Here is a 15310-nt window from a genome sequence, read left to right as displayed (position 1 = left end):
ACTTGTTACCACGAGCCTGGAATGCTGTTCACTTAAAGAGATACTTTATGTGAACATGATCCTTCAAGCATGTGATCCTTACACTGAAGTATCCTCGAAGGATCCCGGTGATGTCAGTGATCCTTACTCTGGTAATGTCCTTATCTTAAAACTATTACATTTCCTTACTTTTTACCTAAGGATAAGGATCATGTATCCTTCATCCTCTTCTCACGAACCATTTGAGTTATGATAGTTCAGGTATCTTCAGCATATCGTTAAAGCTCTTCAAAAGCACCACAGATCCTTGGGTTCAACCCCAGTTATCCTTGGGATTATCCCCAGTTTCCGCCAGCAGCGCACGATGATCCTGATATAGTTCACGTCTTTGGGACCAGTACCCACTTCCGGGGCTGACAACCTCATCGTACTGGCTATACCCAGGATCCTCCGTATAATGGTAGACGTACCATACATCCGTTCCTAAGGTTTCTAACGTTTTCACGTTAGCTAAGGTTTTGGCATTTTCATGTCACCAAGTTTGGATAGTCGCCAGTAAGGGCCATACTCCAGTTTACATACGATCCTTTGGGCTTGTCCCCAGTTACCCTTTGGGCTTGTCCCCAGTTATCCTTTGGGCTTGTCCCCAGTTATCCTTTGGGCTTGTCCCCAGTGATCCTTTGGGATCATCCCCAGTTATCCTTTGGGCACGTCCCCAGCTACTAATTTATCTTTTACATTGGCTTAGTCCCAAGTTATGTCCCATTTTTCAGGTTCTCGAAGTTAAACAAATAAGGATCCTTAATCCTTATTATCCGTTAAAATTTCACTTATGGTTATCTTGATTAAAGGTTAGCATCCTAACTTGGATCCTCAGGTATGATCCTTGACTATTTTGATTATACTAAACAACCCTTACACTTTGACAACTAAACCTATGATCCTTGAAATTGATTGCTTCAAAAATTTTCAGTGTCAGGATATTTGATCTAGGATCATATCCTGAATTTATTAAACATGGTTTGCTCAACTCTTGTTTCTTTAACAAATATGTTTCTAAAACAAACTGGAAAATAAAGAGGATAAATAAAGGATAACAACACGAGATAAGCCAGAAAGATTAAAGTTATATTATTAACAAAAGGATCTTAAACCCTTTCAAAAAGTTGTCAAAATTACCAACCCACATTTCTACCAGCAAAACGTGGCCCGTCCACATGGGTTGGCAAAGGGTGTCCATTGTCTATGCGGTCTTAGCAGGTGCAGGAAATTAAAGGCGGCAGGATCACAAAGGCTTCATCCCCCAAACAGAGGATCCCTCCACCTTTTGTAATCCTACCTATTGTCCGAAGGATCCATGATCCTTAACCCTAAAAACTATTGTTCAAGTTACAAACCATAATTGTTTCAAACATCAACAACCACAAACAAACCACTACCAAAACTTAAAAAATTGGGCTCCGGCCTAGTCTCGAAATATCCATCATCGCCCAATCCAGCAGCTCACACCTTTGCTGCTCCATCACCACCAGCTTCTCCACCCTGATCCTTGCCAGCATCACCACCTTCAAGCATAGGGATATCCTCAGCATCATCATCATCCTCCAACTCTGCCAGCCTTGCCTTCCAACCTTCCACGTCCCATGTGCCTTTGTCAAAGGAAGGATCCTGAGCCTCCGCAGCCATTTGCAGCTGGATCTTATACATGGTTATCGCAGCAGAGACCTTAGCATCCTGGGTGATATCATGCTTCTCGTAGTCAAACTTGATCAATGCTTTGACAGCTTCATCCTTGGTAACCCGGAGCTCCTTCTCAAGATCAGCTATCTTGAGATCCTTCAGCACACCCATCTGTTGGAGGTCGGCAATTTGGCGATCTTGATCTTCAACGTGGTTAACATAAGTCTCTATTTCAGTAAGTTTCTGCAAAAACAACAAGATATGACGTCAGACATAGGTGATCCTCAAAAACCATCAGGATAACCAACAGGGGCAGTGATCCTAACCTCGTTGACAGAATCAAGAAACTGCTGGCGGATCAGGGGAAATCCTTGAAGATCCTCAGAAGCCTTTCTCTTCTTTCCCTTACCCCTAATAGGAGCTTTAGGGGCAGAAGCAGAGGGACTAGCAGCAGGGGTCTTCTTTCTTGAAGATTTGACATTGGCAAGTTCATCAATCCCGAACTTGGAGGCAGACTTGGCAGACTTAGCAGGTTTCCCAGTGCCTACACAGTCAAAACAAGATAAGTTCCCTTACTAACTAAACAGTCTTACGTATAACTTACTCTTTAATAAGGATACTTACTTGACATAGTGGCAGATGCGGAGGATACTTCTTGTGAATCTTGGACAGTGACTTGAAAACTTCTGGTTTCAGGATCAAGCTTTTTGAAAGCTAAAACTCTCTCTCTTGCAGCAGGAGTTAACTTGAGATGAGCAATGGATATGGCTGCACAAAAGACAAAGAAAACATTAGTGATCCTCATCATGAGAGACATATCTGATAGTGATCCTTCCAGGATCCTCTATCCTACCATGAGTAGCCCACTCATTGGGCAGATCCTCCCCGTTAGGGATGGTATCTCTCCTAACGAAGAAGAATCGTCGTTTCCAGTTGGTATCATTTTTTGTGACCTTAAAAACAGGGTGATCCTCTCCAGCTTTCCGTTTCAACAAGTACCGACAAGAACCAAACGTGGTGAGATCATATAGTTCGGCCAGCTCCGGCATCCCTAAGTCAATCCCCTCCTGCTCAATGATCCTCTCAAGGGTACACAGAACCCTCCAGATCATCGGCATGGCTTGGATATAGGACATGCCGGTCAGAGAAAAGAAGGATTGGGTGAAGGCTGGAAAAGGATATGAATATCCTATGGTAAACGGAGTTGCAGGAAAGGCCACCCAGGCGTCGGAAACGAAATCACTCAGAGCGGTGGGAGTAAAAGACTTGAAGACGGTATCCGCTGGAAAACAGTGACGGATCCTATCAAGATGAGCATCAGTGAAGCAGCACCTCTCCGTAGGAGAGTCTTTGACGATCCCTTGGCTTTTCAGGGGACTGCTCTTCTTGTGATCCTTGTGAGGGGAATTTCGGAGCAACATACTCTCGGCAGGGTAAAAGCAGAAAACAGAGCAAGAGAGGAAAAGAAGAGAATACCTGATTGATCTTCGGTTGAGATTATAAAGGGAGTATATCTTGAATTTAAATGCAGATTGATCCTAACCCTATCTCCTATTTATAATCATGATTTGCAGGGATGTCACCTCAATGACGTAAAGGTTGCAACGGCTAGTTCGAGATTAACGGCTAGTTATCCGAGTTGTTCGTTGCAGATAAGATCAAAGCAAAATATAACTCATTTATTTACAATAAACTCCTTATATTTTGGGGGCAATTGTTAGGGCTGGATTTTTACAATACATGATCCTCACGTGTGATCCTAACCAGTGATCCTTGTTTCTTTGGCAGATAGTGATCCTCAGCAGAGTTCCAGGATTAGGATCACGGACCATCATAGGATCCTCATGCTAACAGTTGCTTTCGTTGAATTTAATGTTGTTTTGCAGGACATCTAGCAGGATCCGCTCTTAAGCATCACAATCACAGGACGCGTCTTTACAACTATAGCATGTGCTTAATCGGAGATGGACGTTGTGAAGGATATGGAAACTTGGCATGATTTAAGGGCGATAATTTAGGCTAGATTTACTTTTGTTTCTAAAGGGGTAATGAGCTGATTATTAGTCTTTTTACCTAAAATAGGTCACCTACACTTGTATATATAACACTCTTCCCCATTCGGAAGAACACACAACACAATTCTCACACGCTTAGACACTCGAAACTATAGTGATCCTTGTACTCAGCTCGTTATCATCCGAAGTTGTAACTGTTTTTCTTATATTAAAGTTTGGTGATCGGTAGTTGCCATCACCCGAGGTTTTTTATGCCGGAGATCATACATTGATCAAGGGCTTTTTCATCGTATAAATCATTGTGTCTTTGCATATTTCATAGTGAAAGTGATCCTTTACTTTTTCAACAAACCAAGCATCATACCCCGTTTACATAGAGTTTGGTTGCATTATCCTTTGTGTGATTTTTGACCAAAACAACCCGTTGGAGGATTTTGCCCATATCCTGAAGCATATCCTGAGCTCCTCATGGTTGACATCCTGACCGAGGAGGGTATCTCAGGAGTATGATTCTGAGGAAGACTGGGCACAATATTCCCCCTGTTATCCTCAGTATACACAGCTGAACTAAAGTTCAATGCTCTGGGGTGTAATGGAGTGACATTATCCTCAGCAGATCTGCTCGAGCCAGACTTCAGGAGTTGTATTTCCCTTAAAAGCATTTGGTTTGTTTCCTGTTGCTGCCTCATTTGTTCCTGCACACTTCCAAATAAAGTAAGAGTTTCATCATTAGAAGCTAGAACGGGAGCAGATTCCTGAACACTGCGGGTAGGGATAATATCCTGAGGTCATGAAGAGGCTGGCGTCCTTGGAGGAGGTGGTGGAAGCACCGAACCAGTAGTAGCAGAAGTCATAGTAGACATAGTAGAGGAACTCATGTTTGATCTTGAGGCCATTATGGACAATGTGGCAAAAAGTTTTGAAAATAGAAAACTGATTAGCGATTTGACAAAAATTTTTAGTAAAGAGAGCACCACTTGCCCCACGGTGGGCGCCAAATTGTTTTGGTCAAAAATTACCGAAGCAATTAAGTGATCAAATTAGTTAAGTGGGGTAGTGTGCTAAGAGAATGTGTTCAAAAATATGTCAATTGAGTTATTTGTAAAAACAGTTTGGGGATACGGCTCAGGATATAGAGTCGTATCTGCGATCAAACAATGAGCAAAAAAGTAAAGTAAATGACACGAGATGTACGAGGAAAGCCCTTGATCAATCTAGATCGCCGGCATAAAACCTCGGGAGCTGACAATCGCAGCTGCCTTGTTCTTCTATTGCTTCAAATATCAGGATACAGTGCAGGATGTGGTGCGGATCGACTAAGTGTTACAACGTGAATTGGGTACAAGTGTGGTGATTGCAGTAATCTAGAGAGCAAGAGTGTACAAGAGTGTTAGCGAAAAGAGTGTGTGCCTTAAACTGATCCGCCACATCTATTTATAGTAAAGATAAATTAACAAACTATCCTAAACTTGCGGGATCCACCGAATATTCCTTCATCGAACGTTCTAGACCTGGTCTTTCGGGCTCAACGTCTCTTCTTCAACAAACTCGTCCGAGTCCTGAGGAGAAGAAGTCCTCTTGACCGTTAGTAAGCCTCAGCCTTTAACCTGCACGTGGTTAATTAATAAACCTCAGGATATCACCCAAGATGTTAGCAATATCCTCTTCCAGCATCCTGGTCACAAATAAACAAACAAAGGCAGGATATTGGTCAGGATATGTATGCTTAGAAAATGACCCATAACAATCACAGAGATGAATTTCGTGGATATGGATGGCTTATCTCCTTTAATTGTGATCTTTTCACCCTTTGGTGAATTTACTTGGATTGACTTTTGATCACATAGAATACTGGCTTTATTGGCTACTAACCAATCCATTCCTAATACAATATCAAATCCAGCCAGATTCATTGGGTAAAGATTAGTAATAAAATTTTGGTTTAAAATTTCTATTCTTGCTCCCTACAAGATTTCAGTAATCTTAATGGATTCTCCATTTGTTGTCTCTACTAGACATTCTTGTGGAAGTTTAGTTAATGGTTGATTGAGAAGTTTGCAAAATGAAGTATTAATGAAACTTTGGTTTGCACCAGAGTCAAATAATACTTTAGCAAAAACATCATTAACTAAAAACGTACCGGCAATCACGTCTGGAATCATCTTTGCTTCTTCGGTTGTCAGAACAAATGCTCTAGCATTCTTAGTAGTCTTCTTGTTCATGGCTGGAGCTAGTTTCAGACAGTTCGACTTGATATGCCCTTTTTCTCCACAATTGAAGCATACTCCATTACTGGGTTTCTTCCTACAGTTTTCTTCCTTATGTCCTGGTATCTTGCAGAAATTGCAGTAGGTGGAGCATCTTCTTGAATGCTTCCTTTTACAGGCCTTACAATAAGGTGCAGAAGTAGAACCTACATTTTTCCCACGGTTAGAATTTCCGTAGCGAAATTCTTGGGTAAGTTTCTGGACTAGGTTCTTCCTCTGGTTTTCTTCTTATGTACGTACTAGTTCATCAGTCAAGGTATTTGCTAGTTCTACAGCTTCTTCTATAGTTTGTGGTCTAGCTGCTTTGACTACGTGTCTAATCTCGCTGATTAGTCCCCAGATGTAACGAGAGATTAATACCGGTTCTGGTGATGCTAGGGTTGGCACTATTCTAGCATATTTAAAGAATACGGTAGTGTAACCCTTACAGTCTACTCCAGTCATTCTATGGTTCAAGAATTTATTAGTAATCTGTTCCTTTTCATTAGGAGGACAGAATTTCCTTTCAAGCATATTCTTAAACTCATTCCATTCCATATTATAGACTCTGTCACTTCCTCTAGATTGGAGGATAGTGTTCCACCATTCTAGAGCGGCATTCTTAAATAGATTGGAAGCAAACATGATTTTGTCTTCCTCGGCACACTTGCTTATTTTTAAGACTACCTCAGTCTTTTCTATCCAGCGTAGAGCTGCAATGGCTCCTTCATTGCCCAAGAATTATATTGGTTTACAAGACCAGAATTCTTTGTAAGAACAACCATAAGTCATGGTTCTTCTTCTTTTTGGGATAGGCAATTGAAGTAACAGTCCATTGTTTACGCTGTGACTGGATTCAGTAGGTGGTCGTTTACTTCCACTATTACTTTTATTATTTTCCGCTTACTTAACCGTTTTGATAACATATGGCATATCATCTATAATCCCTTGTGCCACTATGTGTTGGATGACACGGTTATCTAATTGGTTGTCGTTATTATCGTTATTCGGGTTTTCTTGATTCACTTCATTGTCCATCTGGATTATAAACATTTACTAAGTATTAATATCCCAAAACAATATTTAAGGCAAAAAATCACACAACACAAACAGGTTGATCAAAATTGTCGTGCATTGCGACATTTACTCTATTTTATATATATATATATATATATATATATATATATATATATATATATATTACAAACACAACTGGAATTTAAAATACAATACTAGTATGCATCAGTAGGTATTGGATTATCTATTATATATATATATATATTTTTTAACTTACACACACACACACATATATATATATATATATATTTTATATTATCATTATTATTATTATTACTGATAGGGGTTCATCCAATATTACATGTTACGCTAGTCGTATTTCCAAACAAGCCTCTCCCCTGTTTGCCTTATCTTTTCACTTTCATCTTACAACTCCTCACCAAAAGTGCGGAGTTCTTGCACATTCTCGGTGCTCATGGGTGGTGCGGGTGCTGGTATCGGTTCAGGGTACTGTGGCATTGGTTCTTCGTATGGGTATGGGTTCTCTAGGATCTCTCGAATATGTTGGTCATTATCCTAGTATGGATTTAGAGGGTCAAGGTTTGGATAGGGTGCTACTGGGTTTTGCATGGGTTCCTCTTGTGGGTGGAGTTCTGGGTAATCCCTATGGTCGTCAAACCATGGGTCATAATCTGGGGGATGGGGTGTTGGGACTCTAGGGATTTCGGTTGGGTCGAAAGCAGGTGATGTGTGTAAAATGCAACATATAAATCACATCAATTAAGGCATAAAACTAACCCTTTTTAAGTACTAATGTTGGAAAAATAGTGTTTTTGTCTTCCTTTTGTATTTTCAGGATGAAATGAGCTCAAAATCACAAAAGAAGCAAAAAGACTACTAATTCTACCATAAATACAAGAAAAGGAACAAAAGTGGATTGCCCGGACCCTAAACGGCACCTCCCAAGGCAAAGGAGAAGAAACAGAGTCTGAACACGCCCCGTGTCCAGCGAACACGGGGGCGTGCCCAGGAAGCAGCAGAAAAGACAAACCAGTAGAAGCTTCCATTGCCCACCACGGGGCCGTGTCCAGCGAGCACGGGGGCGTGGTGAAAGTACAGCAGGCGCATTAATTGTAATTCGCAATTACAATTAATGAGGAGAGAGAGTGTCAGGCGGGCACGGGGCCGTGTCCAGCGGACACGGGGCCGTGTCCAGCCTTCTGTTCAGCCTATAAATAGAGGAGCTTGGCTTCATTCTCTCTCATCCCTTGGCACACCACCTCTCTCACACCTCATCCACCACCCACCACCACCATAACACCATCATCCACCACCATCATCCATTGTCCATCGTAAAGTGTGTGAGTCGTCTCGGGATCCAAGATTGATCGTAAGAGTTCTTGACAATCAAGGCCATGTTTGCCTAAGTCTCTTACATCACTTGGTGAAGACAAGTGTTTAGTATAATACTTTTTATTTTTAATCTTTTGCACTTTTTATTTGGTTTTGTATTAATGACTTTAATAATTAGTTACTTATGTTGAAGGTGATCTTTCCTTATCGTTTGTCCGTGGTGTCTTGGCATTATTTTACTGTCTATATAAAATAAAAGATTTTCACCATTCATATCTCCACGGTCTATATGGAGATATGTTGGCTACCTGGTCGGGGGTTAAGGGAACGGTTTGGTAAGGGTCTTGCCCTTGTTCAGCGTTTAGAGGTCCTACTTGGGACCTAGGTCAAATTTAGTAGGATCTCCTTCAATGCCCATAGGTATTGGATGGCGGGGATCCAAACTCTTTGACCCCCTCATAAGTTAACTACTATTAATACTATAACCCGGCTATTTAGGACTGTATCACTGCTGACTCAGACTACTTAGCCGAGGGTAACGTCACCGCCAAAAGCGGGGCCTACCATAATTTGCATTAATAACTTAATTCATTATCTTTCAATAATCCGACCCTTTAGGATTGTATCCTTGCTGACTCAAACTACTGGGTTGAGGGTAACGTCGCCTTCAAAAGAGGGGCCTACTACAATAACTAAGATAATCTCTTAAACAAGTGCAAAAGTGCGAAAATAATCAAAGGTTATACTAATACACGTGTCGGATCCAAGTGATTCATCTTGTCTATCTGTTTTTATTTTATTTTTATTTTACAGCATTTAGTTAGTTTTTATTTTTCTGAGTTTAAAATCATTTTTCTAACTTTTTGATTTGATCAGACGTTGAGGATAAACCGGTATTAAAAGCTCTTGTGTCCTTGGACGACCTCGGTATCTTACCAACACTATACTACGTCCACGATGGGTGCACTTGCCCATATGTGTGTTTAGTGTTAGTAAATATCGTGTTTTATAAATTTAAAACTTGGCTAAAAGTGTAAAAAGGGGCTTAATTATATATTAAAAACATATATACACTGACACGCATCAAGTTTTTGGCGCCGCTGCCGGGGACACAAGGATTTTAAGAAAGTTAGGAATCAACGGCCTAATCATATTTTTAATTTTCTTTAATTTTTTTAGGATTTTTCTTAGATTTTTAGCTTCTGCAGAGCTCAACACGGGGCCGTGCCCGCTGAACACGCCCCGTGCTCAATCATTGGAACTGGCAATCCTGTTTTAAGTCAGACAGTAGGCTGAACACGAGGCCGTGTCCACTCAACACGCCCCCGTGCCCAAGATTCAGTTGCTGAAAACAGAACCGTTAGATCCCGGCGGTTGGTAATTTCTGACACAAACATGAGTAATAGTAATTCTTTTTACTTTCGGCACTCTTATGGTTTGTGGTGTCGAATATGTGGAGGCGAACATGAGGAATTAAAATGTTTTTTCCTCACTTATAGGCCCCACTATATAGACCCACCGATTCCTTGTAACCTTAAGAGGGGCGAAAGTAAAAATAAGCACTATTTCTCCCTCGAATGCGCCCAGCCAGATATTCTAGGAGAAATGCTCCTTGACGAGCTATTTCAACTAGAAGAACTACTTCTCAATTGGTCAAAAGAACTTAGGAAGGATTTTTTAGATCCATCCCAAGATGATGACCATGAGGAAATGTTGGAACCGCATTCCGACAACCTCGTTGCTCCCGAAAATACCTTCTTACCTGGAAAAGACGCGGACGATAGTCGTCCCTGTGTCGATTGTGCCGTGAAGGACTCCCCATCGACTTCGTTCGATGCATACATAGACCTGAGCGATTCGGCATACACCTTCTTTAACGAGAGCCCGGGAAAGGGTTGGACTTGTCCACCTAGAATAAAAATAGGAATTACCCTCACCGACAACCTCTTGCGTTCTCGCCTTAGTATAGGACAATTAAGGTATCTTAGGCACTTTGGGGTTGTTCCAACAAGTCAAGAGCCACCCGATATAGATTAGCTCCTTAGTAAGAAACAAAACTCCATAAAACAGCCTACCGACACGGGGCCGTGCCCGGTCAACACGCCCCCGTGTTCACTCAGAAGATTCTCTGCTGATTCTGTCAGAATACGGACAAAATGTGTCAGGATTTTCTCTGCACACGGGGCCATGTCCAGCGGACACGGGGCCGTGTCCAGTGTGCTGTCGTTTTCTTTAAATGCAGCCTGAATCCTGCTCATTTTTTACCACTTCACCAAGCAGAGATTCCTGGGATCTTCACATATACCATCCTAGGTAAGTGCTAAAAGAAGGTTCCTAAGGACCATCTTGTCTTTTCCACTTTTGTTCATTTCTCCTTCTTCCAAAAATTTTTCAAACCTTACCTCCATGGAAGCTTGGAAACCCATGATTCCAACCTTCTATGAAAGGTTTGTAGGAGTTTTTGCTACAGATTCTTGTCTAAAGTTAGTTCTATAACTTTGTTTTAAATTATCTAAGCTTAAAACACAATAAAAGTGTATTAAAATAATTTAAAAACCTGGAGTCGTTAGACAAAAATCCTGCAGATAGCTGAACACGGGGCCGTGCTCACTGAGCACGGGGCCGTGTTCGAGGTACTGTTTTGCAAAAGTTTAGTTATCTTCGGATTATTTCGCAGAAAATGGCCAGCAGAAACAGCGGAACATCTTCGAGAAATAACCGAAATGGAAGGAGGTCGTCTACGGCAGAGGATTCCCTAGTAAACTACGTTTACGCTTTGAGGGAAGCCATAGACGAGATGACGGGAGTAGAAGAAGCTTTGGTGGATCGTATTAATCATCTGACGGTAGGTTTGGAGGGCTGCCTACGAGAAGTAAATCTCTTGCACCAGAGATTAAACCTTCTCGCTTCCCCGCCTTTGGTCCCGGTGATAACCCAAAGGGCGTGGAATGTAGTACCCGAGGTTATCATTCCAGCAGAATGGCACGCCATGCACCAAGTACCTCAACCGAGGGTGGTGCAAGGAATTCCGGTGAGCATTCCTCCTCGAGACACCGAAGAGAATGAAGCTACCTTTTACCTCCCTAGGGAGATAGAAGAATGGCTTTGAATGACAACCGAGGAGCCATCGGCTAGAGAGAGTTACTACATCGGGAAGCTATTCCCGAAATTTTCTTAAATAAGTAGAACCCTTATGATAACCTTATGTATCCCCTAGTTATTTAGCTAACTTAGTGTAATGTCTCTCTATGATTTGCAATGTTATGATGGTTTTTATGATTGATGGTTGTTTTGAGAATAAAACACACTCATGGTGGTAATGGATGAAAAAGGGAACGAGAGAAATGGAACCATGCACAAAGAACAGAGCAACCCGACAAAAATCTCCATCACAGAAGGCTCAACACGGGTCGTGCCCAACCAACACGGCCCCGTGCTGAGCCCCTGCAGAAAATCACCCAGTTCAGGTAACTGGACACGGGCCGTGTTCAGCGGACACGCCCCCGTGTCCAGGCTTCTGTTTCAATTCTGTAATTTTTGTTACTGGCACTTGACCACGTGGCCGTGCCCGGTGAACACGGGGCCGTGTCCAGGATGCCAGTAACATAAATCTTTGCTTTTTAACCCACTTTTATACATTCTAATCAACCAAAAACATTATTTTTGGACACATTGAGGACGATGTGTAATTTAAGTGTGGGGGGGATGCTAAAACCTTGAAATTTTGCAAAATCCTAAACACAAGCCTTACACAAAACTCTATTGGAACCGCTAAACACCCCAAATTTTTTCAAAAACTTTTTCATTTTTTATTTACTTGTCTTAGTTTAAGTTGGGAATAACAAGTTCTAAAAAGGTTATATTTTTACAAGTTTACAACCGATAGCGTCGTGATAAAAAAAAGGAACCAACATAAGAAAATTATGAAACGGCATAACAAGTCTAGTTTAAAATTCGATTATATATGCTTGGTCACATTAAAAACCCATTCCCACAAAAGTGAGTTTTGAGCCTTTATTGAGCATAAAAATACACATATTTAGATTAAATGCTCATTTTTCGTTTCTTGTGTGAATAGCCGCTCGGTCCTTACAAATCTAGAACTTGCCACGACGATACATTCCCGTCCTTACCAACTTAAACCCAAGTAAGTAAATGATGGAGGCATTAGGACTAACCATTTTTCTTTCAAAACCATTATTTTTCATTTTTTTTACCTACCCAAAATCCCCCTAGATAGCCCCTTTGAGCCTAAACCTTTCATTTCATTACCCCAAAACCCTTTTTACCCACCAAAAACCTTTTTATTTTTATTTTTTTTTTAGTAACAAGTTCACTTTTTCGTAAACATCACCTTTTTATGTGACGATCAAAAAAAAAAAAATATATATATATATATATATATATATATATATATTTTTGATGATGAAGTCAAAAACAAACAAAAGCTATAAAAGCTTGTTTGGAGAAATACTTCAAAATAAAAAGTCACTAAAATAAGGTACTTCACGAAAACCGACGCTTGTTACGATTTTCGCCCTTTTTACTAACCACTAACCAACCACCCACCTTTAAACCCAAGCCTTCACCCAAAAAGTCCTCTTGATATTTACAAAGGTAAAAAGTTAAAAAGAAGGAGGATTGATTGCTTGGCAAGCCTATGGAAGACATAAGTTCCGTGCCGCTCTCGAGTGATTCACTAAAATATACACCTTCGGCCGAGTGTTGAGTGATCTCCCGTGAGGTATGTGAACTTGTATATAAATGGAATTTTAATAAGGCATGCTATGCCCAAATAAGTAATTCATCTTATGAAACGTTCAAAATAAATCATAACGAATAGGATTGTAAATAAATAAAAATAAAACCTATACAAACCTTGGATTCCCGACACTCTAGGACAAGCTAAAAAACTTCTCTTCTACCTATTCCATTTGGGAGTGTAAGCCACATTTAAAGAGTTTTGCTTGAGGACAAGCAAAAGTTCAAGTGTGGGGCTATTTGATGTGTGTAAAATGCAACATATAAATCACATCAATTAAGGCATAAAACTAACCCTTTTTAAGTACTAATGTTGGAAAAATAGTGTTTTTGTCTTCCTTTTGTATTTTCAGGATGAAATGAGCTCAAAATCACAAAAGAAGCAAAAAAGACTACTAATTCTACCATAAATACAAGAAAAGGAACAAAAGTGGATTGCCCGGACCCTAAACGGCACCTCCCAAGGCAAAGGAGAAGAAACAGAGTCTGAACACGCCCCGTGTCCAGCGAACACGGGGGCGTGCCCAGGAAGCAGCAGAAAAGACAAACCAGTAGAAGCTTCCATTGCCCACCACGGGGCCGTGTCCAACGAGCACGGGGGCGTGGTGAAAGTACAGCAGGCGCATTAATTGTAATTCGCAATTACAATTAATGAGGAGAGAGAGTATCAGGCGGGCACGGGGCCGTGTCCAGCGGACACGGGGCCGTGTCCAGCCTTCTGTTCAGCCTATAAATAGAGGAGCTTGGCTTCATTCTCTCTCATCCCTTGGCACACCACCTCTCTCACACCTCATCCACCACCCACCACCACCATAACACCACCATCCACCACCATCATCCATTGTCCATCGTAGAGTGTGTGAGTCGTCTCGGGATCCAAGATTGATCGTAAGAGTTCTTGACAATCAAGGCCATGTTTGCCTAAGTCTCTTACATCACTTGGTGAAGACAAGTGTTTAGTATAATACTTTTTATTTTTAATCTTTTGCACTTTTTATTTGGTTTTGTATTAATGACTTTAATAATTAGTTACTTATGTTGAAGGTGATCTTTCCTTATCGTTTGTCCGTGGTGTCTTGGCATTATTTTACTGTCTATATAAAATAAAAGATTTTCACCATTCATATCTCCACGGTCTATATGGAGATATGTTGGCTACCTGGTCGGGGGTTAAGGGAACGGTTTGGTAAGGGTCTTGCCCTTGTTCAGCGTTTAGAGGTCCTACTTGGGACCTGGGTCAAATTTAGTAGGATCTCCTTCAATGCCCATAGGTATTGGATGGCGGGGATCCAAACTCTTTGACCCCCTCATAAGTTAACTACTATTAATACTATAACCCGGCTATTTAGGACTGTATCCCTGCTGACTCAGACTACTTAGCCGAGGGTAACGTCACCGCCAAAAGCGGGGCCTACCATAATTTGCATTAATAACTTAATTCATTATCTTTCAATAATCCGACCCTTTAGGATTGTATCCTTGCTGACTCAAACTACTGGGTTGAGGGTAACGTCGCCTTCAAAAGAGGGGCCTACTACAATAACTAAGATAATCTCTTAAACAAGTGCAAAAGTGCGAAAATAATCAAAGGTTATACTAATACACGTGTCGGATCCAAGTGATTCATCTTGTCTATCTGTTTTTATTTTATTTTTATTTTTCAGCATTTAGTTAGTTTTTATTTTTCTGAGTTTAAAATCATTTTTCTAACTTTTTGATTTGATTAGACGTTGAGGATAAACCGGTATTAAAAGCTCTTGTGTCCTTGGACGACCTCGGTATCTTACCAACACTATACTACGTCCACGATGGGTGCACTTGCCCATATGTGTGTTTAGTGTTAGTAAATATCGTGTTTTATAAATTTAAAACTTGGCTAAAAGTGTAAAAAGGGGCTTAATTATATATTAAAAACATATATACACTGACACGCATCAGCAGGTACTGGAATTTGGTCTCCTTGGTTAGGTTCTATTTCCAAGGGTTGAGTTGGGAACAAGGGTAGTGGCTGTGGTGCTATGATTTGTTCTAAATTTGGGTATGTGGCTGTGGTAGCTAGTATGTGGAAATTGGCCAATCGTATATTGATTATGTCCTGGGCATTCATCTCCCTATTTGCATCTGCTAAAGCCCTCTGCTGCTGTAACTTCCTCATTCTTTTCCTACGCTCGTGAGCTCCCCGACTGAACCATCCTCTCTTTTTGGTAGGGAATGGCTCTTCGGACTGCGCTTTGAATATGAAAATCCCCTCTTCTGTGT

The sequence above is a fragment of the Helianthus annuus genome, chromosome 3 (assembly GCF_002127325.2).
Source record: "Helianthus annuus cultivar XRQ/B chromosome 3, HanXRQr2.0-SUNRISE, whole genome shotgun sequence".
Classification (NCBI taxonomy): domain Eukaryota; kingdom Viridiplantae; phylum Streptophyta; class Magnoliopsida; order Asterales; family Asteraceae; genus Helianthus; species Helianthus annuus.
Note: the sequence above shows the minus strand (reverse complement) of the source record.